The 18165-nt window shown below is 39.4% G+C and overlaps 1 protein-coding gene and 1 long non-coding RNA gene across 2 annotated transcripts in view; one reads left to right on the top strand and one right to left on the bottom strand.

Moving 5' to 3' along the window:
• The window catches only part of GALNTL6 (polypeptide N-acetylgalactosaminyltransferase like 6), a 982562-nt gene that overhangs the window by 674003 nt on the left and 290394 nt on the right, over positions 1–18165 (top strand). The gene's annotated exons all lie outside the window — the stretch shown is intronic.
• The window catches only part of LOC114227667 (uncharacterized), a 37913-nt gene continuing 31688 nt past the window's right edge, over positions 11941–18165 (bottom strand). Inside the window, exon 3 of the long non-coding RNA XR_003613741.2 lies at positions 11941–12467. This is a non-coding gene — a long non-coding RNA (uncharacterized LOC114227667). The remainder of the gene's footprint in view (positions 12468–18165) is intronic.

Below are 18165 nucleotides of genomic sequence, written 5' to 3'. Positions count from 1 at the left end.
CTGTTGGTGGGAATGTACATTGGTACAGCTATTATAAAAAGCAGTATAGAATTTACTCAAAAAACAAAAATAGAACCATGATACGATCCAGCAATTCCACTTCTGGGAATATGTCTGAAGGATGTGAAATCAGTATCTCATAGGAATATATGCACCCCATGTTACTTATAGCATTATTCAAAATAGCTTAGCCACGGGAACAACATAAGTGTGCATCAGTGGATGAATGGACAGAGAAAATGTGAATATTATGAATATTATTCATCCATAGAAATGAAGGAAATTCTACCATATGTACAACATAGATGGACCGTGAGGGCATTATGCTAAGTGATATAAACCAGACAAAGACCAATACTACTGTTCGGTATCATTTTTATATGAAATCTAAAACAAAAAAGTTAAACTCATAGAAGCTCATTCTACTCAGAGAGTAGAATAGTGGTTGCCAGGGGCTGCTGGGAGGTGGGAGAATTAGAAACAAGTGGTGGCTAATGGGTACAAACTTTTAGTTATACAATGAATAAATTATAAGGATTTTATGTACAGCGTGGTGACTATGGTTAATAATACTGTTGTCTTTTGAAATTTGCTAAGAAAGTAAATCTTAAGCAAGTATTCTCACCGCACCCCCCAAAAAAATTATATGTGCTGATGGATGTGTTAACTTGATTAGGGTGATCATTGCAGAATGTATACGTACATATATCAAATCATCACATTACGCATCAAATTGTGCATACAATTTTATTTTTTAATTATATGTCAAAATTTGTGGATGGAGGGTGGTTGGGAAAATGTACTTCTAGTAAGAGAGCTCTTTGTCTCTTAGATCTTAGATCCCAGCACTAGTACCATTGCCTCCCAGCTACATGCAGGGCTCTCTCCCACACGTTTTACTGTGTCACGTGCTCCTTCCCATGAAAGATTGGTGCACTACTTGAATCCAGGTGAACTTTCCTTCTGAGAGTACCCATGATGCTAGTGAGATCCTCCAGCTACTCTCTTCCTAAAAAGACATCTTTCTTAAAATATTTACTTATATATGCCTGTGTCCTGTGTATCTGCTCAAGGGCAGGACCTTTTATGCCCTCTAAAAGCAAACCTAATTTTCTGTGCAAGCATCAATTGTGCATATCTTCTCTCTTCTCAATTCCCTGTTCACAATGTGGCATCACAAGGGTAGCTTGAATCAGCCCTGCTGGAAGTATTTACATTATGGAAATTGACACACCCTACAACTCAGAATGCATTATTTTCCCAAGATCCAGTATACCACTGCCTAGAGGTTGTCACCTCTGTTATTCAGTATACTCTATTCTTATTCTGTGATGAGCTAGGGCCAGGATATGGTTATATGGCTGAAGTGGTTTGGAATATTTATATTTATTATTAATAGAATTAGTATTAGTATAAAAAAGGTAGACTGTGTACCAGACTGGCATGGCTCAGTGGGTGAGCGATGACCTATGAACCAGGAGGTCACAGTTTGATTCCAGGTCAGGGCACATGGCCAGGCTGCAGGCTCAATCCCCAGTGTGGGGCATGCAGGAGGCAGCCAATCAATGATTCTCTCCCAACATTGATGTTGCTATCTCTCTCTCCCTCTCCCTTCCTCTCTGAAATCAATAAAAATATATATATTTTTTAAAAAAGGTAGACTGTGTAAAAGGTGGAAAGAGAATGATATGAGTTAAAAATTCATTTTTATTCTTTGAATTGCTATTTTCAAACAAACTTGAAAGAGTAATTTAACCTGCCCCACATCAGTAAAATAGAAAGTGTAAAACTTACCATAGCTACCTCAGAGAATGGTCTTATGGTTTAAATGTGCTAGCATTTGTGAAAACATTTTGAAAGTAAAATTCTAAATGTCAAATTTCTTTTCTTCATATGGTACTTAGACATTTTCAAGGATTTCACGTCTCTTATTTTTTAATCACGAATTTGTCATATGCTATTACTACTGCCATTTCACATACTGTCAGGAAGAGGCATGCTCTTCTAATTCCTAGTACTTTTCCTTGGGGGATATGTGCTCATTGGTAACATAGCCATTCATTCCTCCACTGGTGGTTCTTGCCCTTTTTTAAAAATCATGTTCCTCATACCAATATGAGTTGGTGTCCTGGAAAGAAAAGTGAAGTGTATGAAATCATCCCAAGGAATGTATAATATGTTGCTTCAAATTCACATTTTCTTTGGACTTATTTTAATATTAAAGAAAACTAGGTGATAGTTTATATAGGCAGCATATCTATCAGCTGAAGCTCATGCTTTTAAAAATAATCAAATTCAGTATGCAATGTATACAAAGGTTTTAAGGTATTTAGATTTAAAAAATATAAATTGTCTTCAAAGATATAAAGTATAGTTGGGATTAATTTCAAGAGAGTTCAGACTAAGAGTTAATAGAGACTATATATTAGAAATTAAAGTAAAAATATGTTTTTTTATGGAGAAAAGTTTAGAAATAATATGGTAAAAATCTCAGTCAGAAACAAACACACAAATTAAATGGATTAAATTTAGCTCATTTTTCTAAGGAAACATTTCACATCATTTAAAAGAAGCACATTTTAATGTAATAATTAACTTCCTATTGATTTTTCTTGGTGATACTACACATTTAACCTCAAATTATGTAACTTCTTTTAAAAATATCTCTGATTTTGATATTCAAAATGTTGACTTTCTGCATTCTTTCGGTCTCAAATGATTGAACTAATGTTTTAACCCCACCTATGCTCATGACACCATGGCAGGCCCAGTGAGAAATAAAAAAAGTTAAATAAAGGAGAAACATTTCTGCATCAAGAAAACTTACTATTGATAGGATTAAATGTGCCTAATAAACATATTACAAGAAGGAAAAAAAATAAGGCAGTATTCATGTGGTGGTCATCAAGTACCTGAGATGCCAGAGGGTGAAATCTCTTCCCTCTGCAAACAGAGTGGAAGGCTTTACTGAGGAGGATGTGAGAAGCCCCAGCGCTGTAAACAACTCTCATGCATTCTTTAGGAGAGGGAGCAGATGCACTTTAGAGAACTTTTCCCAATTGAGGCAGAGAAAGGTTCCTCACATATCTTTTAGTGAACCTGAAATGTTCATTCACTGGACCATAGCATTCCCAACAACTTCTGGTTGACATGATTTTCTACTGGAATATTCTTTAAGCAAATGAGTGAATCATTCACATTAATTAGAATAATGTATTGATTGAAGAGGGCCTGGCACTGCCCATGGTGTGGGTCAGAATTCTAAGAGATGTAGAATTAGAAATTAGAAATTTAATTTTAGGTGGAACTACAATGTAGGTAGAACTACAATGCTCTAAGGAAGGTTAGACTGTAGCCACACTAAATAATTTGACCGCGATACAAAACTAGTCAACATCAGGGACTAAACATTTTGGTTGCGTAAAGGGCTGAAAACATTCAGATGCTGGATGATCAGTGAGCATTGAGCATCCATAGATTCCATGGAGAAGGGCAAGATATAGATGAACCCTGAAGGATGGTTGGAAAAAGAAGGGCAGAGGCAGGGGTATTCCCAAACCAGTGGCAGCATGAACAAAAACAACCAGGAAAGATAAGTAAACAATGACAGAAATGGATGTAGGGTATCTTTTGTATAGCAACCTTCTCACAGCTTCTTTGTGAGGTCTGCTGTCATTAATTCCTCTTGGTCAGAGGTTTATTTTTTCATCTCCCAGGGATTTTTCTCCTTTCTGTCCCATATTTCATACTTGATAGAGCATATTTTCTTTCTACTTTATTTTTGTTATCAATATTTTTCTCTTCAAGGGATTGTATGTAATCTTGGGTACTTTCCCTAAGTCATTACACTTTTTAAAGGCTGTTGTCCCAGGCATGAACACTCCTTTGTCATCTAAATAATGTATTATTCATTTGTTGTCTCTTGGTCAATGATAATGCGTGTGACTCAATCAATACTAAGAAAACACTTAGTGTAACTTTCCTAATTATACCTCTAAGTTTCCAATCGCCTAATGTTCCCCAATCACTAATTAAGATGCCTCCCTATTTCTCATAGTGCAAGACTGGAGAAGGCTATTTGGGTTTTTTTCTCTTTACAAATCACTCTCAACCGCTGAGCTAGTCATCCTTATGTTTTTCTATCTTATATTTACAAATCTTAAAAGAATGTCTCCTTTTGCTGTTTCATATCATTTTAAGTATTTGAGTTTGAAAATTGTATTTGCCTAAAAAATATATAGACTTCATCTATGTTTAGGCATTCCTAGATTTTTGTTGTTATTTTCCCCCCTGACTGTTTTTACGTAACAGGTTAAGAGAGAAAAGCTCCTCTTCTGTAAATGCATTTTAGTTTTCATGAAAAAGAAAAATGAGAGGGTAATACCTGTCAATAATTATTCTCATAATAATTGGGGAAAATGATATTATCTTATATGAGTAATTTTCCACATTATTCAATTATTATATTTTTCATTTGCCTCCTCTGGACTGCACATTTAAAAGTAGATCTATATCCAATTAGCTTAATACACACACACAAATGATTCTTTAAAAGTATTTATGTCAGGACACTAAATCATCAAAAGTGTCTCTGACCTTCTTGGTTAAGTGATTATCAAGGAAATTAAGATTTTTCCAAATGCTTTGTTTTATAGCAAACTATGTGAATAAGATAGTAAAAATAACACGAGCCCTCCTCAGAATTTCTGAAGACTCTAACCATTATATACATACATATAAACATTTAGAACACTATCCATTACATACACATTTAGACCAGTTTTACTCCATATTTCTTATTTTATAATTATTTGTATATTAAATATTTAAAAACAAATAGTTTAGAATAAAGGTTCTCAAGCTCTTTGGTCTCAGGATCCCTTTGTACCCTTAAAAATGTCTACGGACCCTAAAGAGATTTTGTTTATGTGGATAACATCTATTAAAATTCACCAGCCTAAAAAATTTAAATGAGCATATAAAAACAGAAGAACACAAGTACACATTCCATTAACTGTTGGTATGATAGCATCATCACATGTCATCTCGCTTTTGGAAATCACTACTGCACACTAATGGGAGAGTGGGAGGGCAAAAGCAACTAACATTTTAGTATTGTAATGGAAATAATTTTGATCTCACAAACCCCTGACTACCCTTAACAACCACTGGATTAGAAGAACTGCCATTTTTTTTTATAAAGTATGAGTTTCTGATAATACTCCTCATCGTTTTGCTTTGCCTTTCAAAATATTCTCTGAGTGTTTCTTAAATTAATAAGCCACATGGCATCATTTTTTTTGGAGGGGGGGTGTGTGCAAATGATAATAAGCTAGGAGGAATGAAGTGGTCATAAAAGGCACAGTCAGAAAATTTGGACATAAAAATTCCAGGTCAAAATATAGGTCTCATATGCCTAATACATTACCTCCTGCCACAACCATATCTAACCCGTAAACAAAACCAAATAGCCTGTTAAATCTGGTGAGTCAGAAGAATCAGAGGCACTGATCTCTAAGTAAATATAATTGCTAAATAAAAAGTATGTGCTTCACTGGGGAGCCATTGAATATGTTAATTCAAGATAAGATAGTTTAAGTGTATCATGGAAGCTTAAGTAATAATGATAAAGTTTTTAAAAAATTAAAGCCACCATTCCAAACACACATGGATAACTGGAAGAAAGAATTGAATAAGAGGACACATAGATGACGCAGGCATAATAGTCATTGAATAAAGGGGTTTGTTAAAATGTAAAGTACTCAAGTAATTATTATACAGAGAAGTAATAAAGCCAGGAATGCAAACCAATACTTGTGAGGTAATTAGGAGAAAGTATGATCCAATCATAAATACACTATATTATTAAAACTTGTTTAAAAGAGCAGATATTCAGACATACTAGTATAACAAGATGCACCGCCTGCAGCCTGTCTTACCGGTTTTCCTGGGTGACAAACATGACTCGGAGAGAGCAGTCATAAAGTCAGTTAATATTTCTGACCACTGTTCTTCCCAGATACCTGGATGAACATCCAACCCTGGCTATGTGGTCCCTTGAAAGCAATCAAAAGTCCTATAATCTCACTAAGTTGCAAATCATAGACTCGATTCTGTAATTCAACTGTTCACTCCTATGTGACAATCAAAACTTGCTCGTGCATTTGAGGTTGACATCTTACCAGTGTGTGCCTAGTGGAGAAGGAGCACCTACAAATAAGGAAATGGGATTTAGTCAGTTTCACCTTCTCTATACCTGAGAAGCAACTCCCCATCATGAAAACAAAGACTGTTTACTCCTCTGGGGTGCTTTGACTGGTTGAAGTGCAGCTGGTGATCTTGCATCTTTCTTGTCTCTTTCTGTCTCAGCACTGTCCCATGGCTGGGGACTTCCCACCTGCATTCCCTTGGCATGGGCGATTGCATCAGCATTCCTGCTAGTTGTGGTTCCTTTTAGAGCCTCTGAGCATTAGGAGGCCACTGGCAGCTTTCTTCCTCTGATGTCACATCTCCCCTCCAGTCAGTCTGGTGGATGTTGGACAGAATCTAATACCTCCTACTTTGGGCTTTGCCTCCCATGTGGCCACATGCTTTCCTTTCCCTTGACAAACTCTGGGAGCTTCATTTTTTACCAAAATGCAGTCCTAAACTCTGCTGCCATAGGCAAGCCCAACCAACACCCAAACTTTGGAATTCTCAAAAGTGACTCAGACACAAGTTCACTGTGTCACCCAAATAGTGTGAATATAAGAGAGACATATATGTGAAATATATGTGAAAGAGGGGTTACATATCAAAATCCCCAGGTGGTTCCCAGGAAGTCCACTTCTCTAAGGGAGTATCCTCCACCCCTCTTCCCTAAAAGGAACGAGGTAAGGCACACAGGACAACTCTCTCCAAAGAAACCTTCACGTTTCCTTCTCTAATTTCCAATGACCTTTTTATTCCATCAATATGGATGAGAAGCATGAAATCATCTAACTAATTTCCCCAACTTCTTTTTTGCAAGTTCTTTAAGGGGCTATTTGACACTTCGGCGAACAATTCATTTCAATTCCTGATATCCTATATAATAAAGAGGTAATATGCAAATTGACCATCACTCCAACACACAAGATGGCCACCCCCATGTGGTCAAAGATGGCCACTCCATGTGGACACAAGATGGACGGCAGGGGAGGGCAGTTGTGGGCAATCAGGCCAGCAGGGAAGGGCAGTTAGGGGTGACTGGGCCGGCAGAGGAGGGCAGTTGGGGCGACCAGGTCTGCAGGGGAGGACAGTTGGGGGTGACCAGGCCTGCAGGGGAGGACAGTTGGGGGTGACCAGGCCTACAGGGGAGGGCATTTGGGAGGGACCAGGCCTGCAAGGGAGGGCAGTTGGGGGTGACCAGGCCAGCAGGGGAGGACAGTTAGGGGCAATTGGGCCAGCAGGGGAGGGCAGTTAGGGGTGACCAGGCTTGCAAAGGAGGGAAGTTAGGGGTGACTGAGCCAGCAGGGGAGGGCAGTTAGGGGTGTCCAGGCCAGCAGAGGAGGGCAGTTAGAGGTGACCAGGCCCTCAGGGAAGGACAGTTAGGTGCAATTGGGCTGGCAGGGGTTAGGGGGTGATCAGTCTGGCAAGCAGAAGCGGTTAGGGGCAATCAGGCAGGCAGGCAGGCAGGCAGGCGAGCAGATGGGAGACAGCAGTCCTGGATTGCAAGAGGGATCAGGTCTAAACAGGCAGTCAGACATCCCTCGAGGGGTCCCAAATTGCAGAGGGTGCAGGCTGGGCTGAGGGACACACACCCCCGCATGAATTTCGTGCACCAGGCCTCTAGTGTATATATAAATATACATATTAATATTGTATTAAATATATACATATATGTACATAATTTGACTAAAAACACAATTAAATAAGCTCACTTAACATATCATACACACATACACATATATGCTTACACATATACACAAAAGATCCATTCCATGGCTTGATTCACAGCTTTGTGGATCAGGAAGAGAAATGAACTCATCTTATGAATTAACTACTCTCAGAGTCTTCAAAAAGGAAAAGAAAAAAAAAAGCAGCAAGTTTCTCCTAGAAATAAATTTGCCATAAAAACAGGCTAAAAAGAGCCCTGACCGGTTTGGCTCAGTGGGTAAGAGCGTCGGCCTGCGGACTGAAGGGTCCCAGGTTCGATTCCGGTCAAGGGCATGTACCTTGGTTGCGGGCACATCCCCAGTAGGGAGTGTTCAGGAGGCAGCCGATCGATGTTTCTCTCTCATCGATGTTTCTAACTCTCTATGCTTCTCCCTTCCTCTCTGTAAAAAAATCAATAAAATATATTAAAAAAAAAAAAAAAAAAAAAAAAAAAAACAGGCTAAAAAGAAACAACTCAAGATAAGATTCTTATGTAAAGGGCTACAAATCCTCACTAACTCCAAGGAGGAATATGACCAGATGTTAGAAAAAATCATGAGAGAGGGCACAGCTACAAAGAGTTATACAGCAATAGATTTTCCATAAACACATAAAAGGGCACTTTAAATTATGTTCTGATAGATAAGCTTAGAGATCTGGGCCAGTAGTAAAATAGTGATGTATTACAAAGAGAAAGAAAAAAAAAAAAACTTTTAATTTTTTTCTCAGTAAAGAATGTGTTTCTTTCTGAAAAGTTAAAACAAACACTGATAAGAAGGAGTTGAGGCCTACAGTAGATTGCAAGCATATAGACACTACAGAAATCCAAGTCTTTTTAAACAAACTGCATAAAAGATTACAGAGTAATTTCCAGTTAATGTCAAGGAACTTCTGTTAATGATCTACCCATCAGAATTAATCAAAAATGGGAAGAATTCTGGAAGTGTAAAACAAATAAGTGAAGTACTAAAAAACCTACCAAACATTGGTCATTATTGATTTTAGTACACATTCTTAAAATAATGATTTTTAACCATATTAAAAAGAAATTGGTACTCAAAAAAAGGGTCAATCTGACCTCACTGATTTTATATAGCCCAAGTATATTAGTTTCTTCTTTAAACATGCCTTCAATTATGGCTGATCAAAAATGCACTAGGCATTTCTAGATCTCAACAAGACAAATATTTAATGACTAGGAGCCCAGTGCACGAATTCGTGCAACTTGAAAGGAACTGTGGGTACAAGGCTGTGGTGGGCACAGGGGCAAGTCTCAGCCCATCCTCCGCATCCCTACCTGGCCCCTCCCACCCTGGCCCCCAGTCCTCTTTCTGCTGGCAGCCCCACTCCCACGTGCTGATGGCACTAGCCCTGCTCGCACCTGCTGACGGTGCAGAGAGATTGGGGCCGGCACCAGCAGTAGGTGTGAGCAGGGCCCGTGCTGTCAGCAGGTGCGAGTGGTGGTGGCAGCTGCTGGCCTTGATCGCCCCTCAGGAGCAGTGGGAGGTGGAGAAGCCCTGAGGGGCAATCAGGGCTGGCAGCTGCCATTTGCACCCACTGATGGCGCCAAGCGATCAGGGCCGGTGCCGGGCTCTGGCACCAGGTGCAAGTGGAGCCGGCACCAGCAGCAGGTTGTGAGCACTGGGCGACACTGCGGCGCACGGGAGCAAAGACTTTTCAGTAACCACCAGAGGTTCACCCTGATGACAGTGACCAGCGCCCCCCCAGCCTTGGTCTGGTGCCCCCGCTCACCTGCTCCACCATCTCGCCACAGCTGACACCTGCCATATTTCATGCTCTGCTGCTGCTGCCAATGCCCACTATGTTCCATGCGCACCCCCTGGTGGTCAGCGCACATCATAGCGACCAGTTGTTCAGTTGTTCCACCATTTGATCTATTTGCATGTTAGCCTTTTATTGTATAGGACTAGAGGCCCGGTGCATGAAATTCATGCACGGCAGGGGTGGGGCTGTCCCTCAGGCCAGCTGCACCATCTCCAATCTGGGACCCCTGGCACTAGCCCTGCTCGCACCTGCTGACAGTGCAGAGCGATCCTTGTGGGATCAGGCCTAAACAGGCAGTTGGACATCCCTCTCACAATCCAGGACTGCTGACTCCCAACTGCTCGCCTGCCTGCCTTCCTGATTGCCCCTAACCGCTTCTGCCTGCCAGCCTGATCGCCCCCTAACCACTCCCCTGCCAGCCTGATTGATACCTAACTGCTCCCCTACCAGCGTGTTTGCCCCTAACTGCCCTCCCCTGCAGGCCTGGTTCCCCCCCACCTGCTCTCCCCTGCAGGGCTGGGTCCCACCCAACTGCCCTCCCCTGCAGGCCCAGTCACCTCCAACTTCCCTCCTCTGCCAGCCTGGTCACCCCTAACTGCCCTCCCCTGCGGGCTTGATTGCCCCCACTGCCCTCCCTTGTAGGCCTGGTCCCTCCCAACTGCCCTCTCCTGCTGGCCTGATTGCCCACAACTGCCCTTCCTTGTAGGCCTGGTCCCTCTCAACTGCCATCCCTTGCAGGCCTGGTGCCTCCCAACTGCCCTCCCCTGCTGGCCATCTTGTGCTGGCCATCTTGTGTCCACATGGGGGACAGGATCTTTGACCACATGGGGGCAGTCATTTTGTGTGTTGGAGTGATGGTCAATCTGCATATTACTCTTTTATTAGATAGGATAGAGGCCTGGTGCATGGGTGGGGGCCAGCTGGTATGCCCTGAAGGGTATCCCGGATCAGGGTGAGGGTTCCCTTGGGGTGTGGGGCGGCCTGGGTGAAGGGCCTGTGGTGGTTTGCAGGCCAGCCACACCCCCTGGTGACCCAAGCAGAGGCCCTGGTATCTGGGATTTATGTATCTTCTATAATTGAAACTTTGTAGCCTGGAGCAGAGCCAAGCCTCCTGCTCACTCTGTGGCCAGCAGCCATTTCTGTTGAGATTTGTGTATCTTCTATAATTGAAACTTTGTATCCTGTAGCGGAGGCCTAGGCCAGCCAGGGCTGCAGAAGCTTTGCTTCTTCCATTGCCGGGGGCAACACTTGCCTCCTGCTCTTTCCAGCTCTGTGGCTGCCGCCATTTCTGTTTGGATTTGTTTACCTTCTATAATTGAAACTTTGTAGCCTTGAGTGGAGGCTTAGGCTGGCAAGGGCAGGCGGAAAGCTTGGCTTCCTCTGTTGCCGGGGAAACCCAAACCTCCCTCCTGCTCTCTATGGCTGTAGCCATCTTGGTTGGGCTTATTTGCATATTTCCTCCTGATTGGTTGGTGGGCGTGGCTTGTAGGCGTGGCTTGTGGGTGTAGCAGAGTTATGGTCAATTTTCATGTTACTCTTTTATTAGGTAGGATATTCTTAAAATCAATAAGAGGGAATCTTGAAGGATATTGATAAAGAGAATTTGTGACTATTTGAGTGGCTGACCAAAAGTATTAATTTGAAAATAATTGAAGAGATATCACTTATTTATTTATTAAACATGTACTGAATGCACTATTGGTAGTTTTCTACTGATTATAGAATTCTTCAATTGTCTACATTTTGGGACTCCAGAGATGGCATGGATTACCTGAGATGAGAGTAGAAACAAGGTTGACAGCTTTCCACAGTCAAATGTTTTGGGGACAACCAAGTGATTCCCCAAAGAAATAGGCAATGAGGTATTCTAATCTCTCCATTACTTATTATTCTGTTCCCTGCAAATATTGTTAGCACTGATGACATCTGAACATGCCTCTCATGCCTTTAAGAGCAGGTTTTCTCTCTATTGATTTCCAAAGGCATACAAAGTAAGTAAGAGTGATTTCTAAACAAAGAACATTTTTTAAAATATAGATTTGAGATATATATATATATATATATATAGACTTCATGCAGGAAGTCTATCTATGGAATAACAGAACCATGCTTCATTTTATCAGACAATATAACAGTCTGTTAATCCCATCTGTTTCCCATAAGAAGCAAAAAATTGTTATATATAGGGCTCAGAAAGCCTGAGGCCTCATAGAACATGTCTCAACACCCTCACCTAAGAAATAGAAATTCAGCAATATGGCCAATGCAAGTAGATTTTATTTTATTTTAGAGACACCATGGCTGTCTTTTTCTCACCTTTCATCTTATTTATTGAAAACTTTTCAAAAAAGATTAAAAACGTGTTCATTAATTCAAGTTGGATACATTGACTTTTCAATATTGTGGTGATTTCCTTGGTGTCATAGAACAGTAGCTAAGCTTGATGAGCCCAAACTTAGATTTCAGATATTCACACATTTAATGAAGCTGAGTCATTAGTCATATAGACACTTAAATTCAATAAAGAGAGTAGTTGCTATAACTCTTGGTAGCAGACAAACAACTAAAATTGATTCAAGGTAACTTAAGGAAAAGAACCAGATTTCTTAAAAGGATATTGAATTTCTCACAGAACCTAGGAAAGAGTAAACATCCAGGCCTTCAGAAGTCAGGAACCAAGTCATATCTGGGACCCTTGTTAATGGAAATTAGTGGGCAATATCTATGGAGTCCTTGTCCCCAGGATGACCTTCTGTCCTTAGATGATTCTTCCCAAGTTCAAATTCCTAGGAAAGAAAATCAGATGGGTTAAACTTCACCCTTTAGCTATGGTAGGGGCTGGTGGCTGTCTGTGGCTGACAATCAGCTTAGGGTCTCAAGGAAGGAATGGAGGTTCTACAAAGGAAAACTATTATCACATCTCTTTGCCAAAGAAAGGAAAAAGATGTTAAACAAGCCCACTACAAAAAATGTATACTTTAAAATGGGTTTGCTGCATTTGTAATGTGAAAACTATATGTTAATAAGGTTCTAATGCTTAATTGGGTGATGGGTTCATGGGTGTTCACTTTCCATGGTGTAAATAATGAAAAAATAATTACAATAAAGGAACCTATGCACAAACCAATGTTAACAGTTTGTTTTGAATTTACAGTTATGATAAATATTATACTATAAACCTGAGGTACAAAAATAAAGAGATAAACACAATTTTAAATGTTATCCTTAATATCAGACAGAAAAATTCAGACTGAGCAGGTAAATTTTGAATACTGAGGACAATTTATTTACTTTTGTCTTCTGGGTAACAATGTAATAAATAATGAAGTGATCAGGCAGTCAGAAAATTATTCTAATTCATATCTTGCCCTACTACTTCCTTAATTCACAAATTATAAGTTTGTCTTAGCTATTGTAGATTTTCAGTTCTTTCGTGTCAATATTAAAATTAGCTTTTTAAGTCTCTCTCTCTCTCTCTCTCACACACACACACACACACATTCACACACACACACAAACACACACACACACACACACACACACACACACACACAAAACCTGTTGGAACTTTTATTGGAATTTTATTGAATCTATAGGTTATTTTCAGAAGACTCAACATTTATGTAATTACTTAATATTTTTACTTGTGAACATCCTAACTCTTACATCTCTCATTCCATTTCATCCTATTTTGTCCTCCCTCTCGTTTTAAAGTTTTTTAACATGCTTTTGAAATACTTAACACTTTTCTGTGTAGAGATCCCTGAAAAATATCTGCTGAGAATTATTTATAAGGCACTTTATAGTTTATGTTGCTATTATAGTTTGTATCTTTTCTTTAAATTGTTTTTTTCCCTCTTGTGTGTAGATGTGCAATTGACTTTTGTATGGTTAACTATCTTGCTAAATTCTCTCATTCCTAGTTATTTGTCTGTACAGTCTTGGGTGTTTTAGCTATATAACCAAATCATTTTCAAGGAATGAAAGTTTTATTTCCTTTTTAAAAAGTCTTACACTTTAATTTATTTATTTTTGTTGCACAGACTAGAACATGACATGGACTAGAATGTAAGACAATGTTAAAAGCAATAAATCAGTGAAAGTAGGTATCTTTGCCATGTCCAGAATTTTAAAAAGAAGGCTTCTTACAATGCTCTATTTAGAATAATGTTTGTAAACATAATTGCCAGGTAAAGATAGTTAGTTTATAGTACAAGTTTATTTTTTTTATTATGAATATGCATTTACTTTAACTGCATACCTTTTCTCTATCTGTTGAGATGATCATACGGTTTTCAGTGTTTTAATCAATGTGATTATTGAAAATGGTAGAATTGCCCAGCTGGCATGGCTCAGTGGTTGAGCATTGACCTTTGGACCAGGAGGTCTTGATTTGATTCCTGGTCAGGGCACATGTCTGGGTTGCAGGCTTGATCCCTAGTGTTGGGGGTGCAGGAGGCGGCCGATTAAGGATTCTCTCCCAACACTGATGTTTCTATCTCTCTCTCCCTCTCCCTTCCTCTCTGAAATCACTAAAAATATATACTATATTTTTACAAATGATAGAATTTACAAAGTTATTTTTATATTCCTGGAACAAACTCAATTTGGTCATAATGTATTATCTTTTTATACACTTTTACATTTGCATTGTAAATACTTGGAATAAGAAATTTTCATCTATTTTAATGACTAAAATAGTTTTTAAATATGTTTTTATCTCATCTCTGTGGAATGGTGAGGTTCTAAGGGTTTGATCGTTTTAAATGTGGTAGAACTCATGCATAAAACCACCTAGGACAGACATTTTATTTGCAGGAGACATTTTTTAACAGTTATAGGACTATTAGGACTCTATTGCTTTTTGAACCAGTTATAAAAAGTTATTATTTTTCTAAGAATTTGTCCACAACCCAAAATTAGACAACTTCCTTTATCTCTATCTTTGACTATAGTAATTTAAAGATAACATCACTTTCTTTTGGTGTGTTTGTGTGTGTGTGTGGGGGGGGGGGGGCGTGTATTTGACTTATAAAGCTTTTTCTGAGCTATATTTTCAATCACTCAATTTCTATACTTTAAGTGACAAGTTTAGTCTATTTATGCTTATTGTGATTATTAACACATTTAAATTTGTTCCTTCCATCTTACTTTTTGCTTCCTTTTCTCTTGCTTTGTCTATGTTTCTTATTTTCTCTTTTGAAACTTTTCAGAGTTGTTTGATTATATGTTTATTTTTCACCATTCTTTCTCCCTATTGATTTGAATTTACACATTCTATTGTTTTGAATTTACACATTTTGTTCCTTTAGTGGTTATCCATGAAATATCCACATTATATTTAAGTTAACAGAATCTAAATTTAACAATTTGACCTCTCTCTCAAGGAAAACAATATCTTTAGCTTTAATTGTTCTTCAACTTACATATTGTTTTGTCCAATTTTTTAGTTCTATCTATTTACCCTCTATTCGCTATTTTAGAGAGACCTTCTTGTTTGGATTTAAATTTTATATTTGCCATATTTGTAGTATTTATTTACCATTTCTCCTTGGATAAGAAATGATCTTTAGGTGACCATCTTTTTACTTTATACAGTGTTCTTTAGAGCAGGTCTCAAGCTGATATATTCCATTAGAATTTTATCTTCATTTGTTGTTGTTGTTGTTGCATGTCTTAATCCTCATTTTTGAAAGTTAGTTTTGTAGATATAAGTTCTAGTCTGACATGTATTTTCAATCAATATTTTATTTATTTATTTATTTTTTATTTTTAAATATATTTTTATTGATTTCAGAGAAGAAGGGAGAGGGCGAGAGAAAAAGAAACATCAATGATGAGAAAGAATTTTTGATCAGCCGCCTCCCACACACCCCACACTGGGGATGGAGCCTGAAACCCAGGCATGTGTCTTGACCGGGAATCAAACCGTGACCTCCTGCTTCCTGGGTCGATGCTCAACCACTGAGCCACTGCGGCCTCATTCAATCAATATTTTAAGGATATTATTTCACCATCTTCTGGCTTCTAAGGTTGCTGCTGTGAAGATCCTTTCATTAATACCTTTTGTTTTTTTATTTTTGCTCATGATTTGTTATTCTCTCTATTTTAAAATCATTTTGGCTTTAAAACTCTGCATTCGCTGCTGTGTCTAGGCATGGATTTATTTTTATGTGTTCCCTTTGCCAGGCATCATGCTCCCCAGATCTGTGGGTACATTATTTTCTTGAAATATCATAGTTGTTACCTTTTAAATATTTTTCCTCTCCTTTTTATTAATCATTTGCCTATGGGCCTCAAATTAGATTTAAGTTATACTTTCTCATTCTATCCCGCACACCTTTAAATCCCCTTTAATGATTTCCATCTTCTTATCTCTCATCATGTCACCTTATGGGGATCTGGAGCGAGGTGGGTCTGCCCCTGTATGGTCTGGAATGTGTGGGTTCTTGACTTAGTGTAGGAAAGATTTCGCACTACGAGTCTAGCTGATTTTGAGAGTGTGCTTACTAAAGCCAGGGACAGTGAAACAAAGGAAAGGCTTAACATAGAGGAGGCAAGATCACAGCAAGAAGAGTGAGCCTAGGCTGGGCTGCATAGTCTCAAGAAAGGAAGATACAGAGTCCAAAGGAGAGTCTTTAGAGACAAGTTCAGGGAGTTAGCCCCTGAAGAGTGCTGCTGCCCTCTCTCTCCTGGTTGCAAGTCTCATGGGGACCCTTAGAGTTTAGGAGAAAGAAAGCAAGAGTACACGCCTGAGAAAAGGAGCCGAAACCGGTTTGGCTCAGTGATAGAGCATCGGCCTGTGGACTCAAGGGTCCCAGGATTCCGGTCAAGGGCATGTACTTGGTTGCGGGCACATCCCCAGTGGGGGAGTGTGCAGGAGGCAGCTGGTCAATGTTTCTCTCTCTTTGTTTCTAACTCTCTATTCCTCTCTCTTCCTCTCTAAAAAAAAAAAAAAAAAAAGAAAAGGAGGGCTCTGCTCCAAGGAGAGCACATGCTGGGGCCTTCGTCTGGAGGGCTCTTATCTGTTTTCTGAAGGTGGGAGTTTTAGGGGAGTTCTCAGAGGAGGGTCTTAACTGAATATTCAATAGCTTTCCAGGTGCATCGAAATGAACGTGTGTATAGAAGTTTAGGGATCGTTTTCTGGTATTAACGTAAAAACATTCAAACCTGTAAAGAATTTTTGTGAGTTTATTTGAGCCAAACTGTCGACAATTGCTGGGAAGCAGAATCTCAACAGATTGGGATAATGCTCGAGAATGGCAGTTTTTCATCTATTTTTATACATTGTAATCACGTAGGTGGGTTACATGAAATTCATTGGTGATAGGTTAGAGAGGCGGGAGAAAGCCAAGTGGGGAAACCTCTGGGATTGGATGAAAAGTAAAATGATAGACACACACTTTTTTTACTTAGGTGGGTATAGGATAGTTAACAGGCAGCAATTAACATGATAACAATAACAAGGAACTTGTGGTCTCTGCCCTGGCACCCAGGAGCATTTGGCTGTGCCCCAAGGGGTCTAGAAAAAAGGGAAGTTACAAGTTACCCTGACATTTCAAGGATATGTTATCATAGATGCAAAAAGACAGATAGGCTCAGTTAAGGTAAAAATTGACCTTATCAGGGAAAATACTAGCCTAGGAGGTGACTACCCACCATAACTGCTTTTAGTTAAAGTTTAATTTCAGACCATCTTTTGTGGTTACTTTAGGTCTCTGAGTTTGCAAGACCGCCACGCAGGCCTTCCCAGAGCTTGTCAGGTTAGCATGTGGCCCCTTTCGTCCACACTGGTCAGCTTCATTGCTTTACTTTTATCTTGGGTTTGTCTGTCTCTAATTGGGTTTTTGTTATTTATCTCCCTGACTAGGGTGATTTAAGCTACTCACTCTCTGGTTGGGCAGGAGAGGTATAAACCAGATGCTCCTCCGTGTCCCTGGTTAGGGAAGATAAGAGCTTGGAATTTATAAGCAGGCTGTTAATTGCTCTTGGCCCTTTTTAATTATCTTGTTTCAGTTTCCCTCATTCTCCTGCCAAGGAATTTTCTTAGCTTCTTACTATCCTGCCTCAGTTACCACAATATAGATAAATTCTTCAGGTATTTCTTCCTGTTCACTAGTTCACTTTCAACAGTGTCCATCATGCCATTTTACCTGGATATTAAATGCTTGCTGTTAGCAACTGTATTTCTCATTTCTTAATGTTCAACTTAAAAAAAAAAAAATCTGTCTTGCCCTGCTGGCATGGCTCAGTGATTGAGAATCGACCTATGAAGCAGTTCGAATCCCGGCCAGGGCACATGCCTGGGTTGTGGACTTGGTCTCCAGTGGGAGGCAGCCAGGAGGCAGCCAATCAGTGATTCTCTTTCATCATTGATGTTTCTATCTCTCTCTCCCTCTCCCTTCCTCTCTGAAATCAATAAAAATATTTTTAACATCATAAAAAAAAATCTTTTTAAACCTGAAAGTTTTTTTGTATGTATTT

Source organism: Eptesicus fuscus, chromosome 6 (assembly GCF_027574615.1).
Source record: "Eptesicus fuscus isolate TK198812 chromosome 6, DD_ASM_mEF_20220401, whole genome shotgun sequence".
Lineage (NCBI taxonomy): Eukaryota > Metazoa > Chordata > Mammalia > Chiroptera > Vespertilionidae > Eptesicus > Eptesicus fuscus.
Note: the sequence above shows the minus strand (reverse complement) of the source record. Positions and strands in the feature narration are given on the sequence as shown.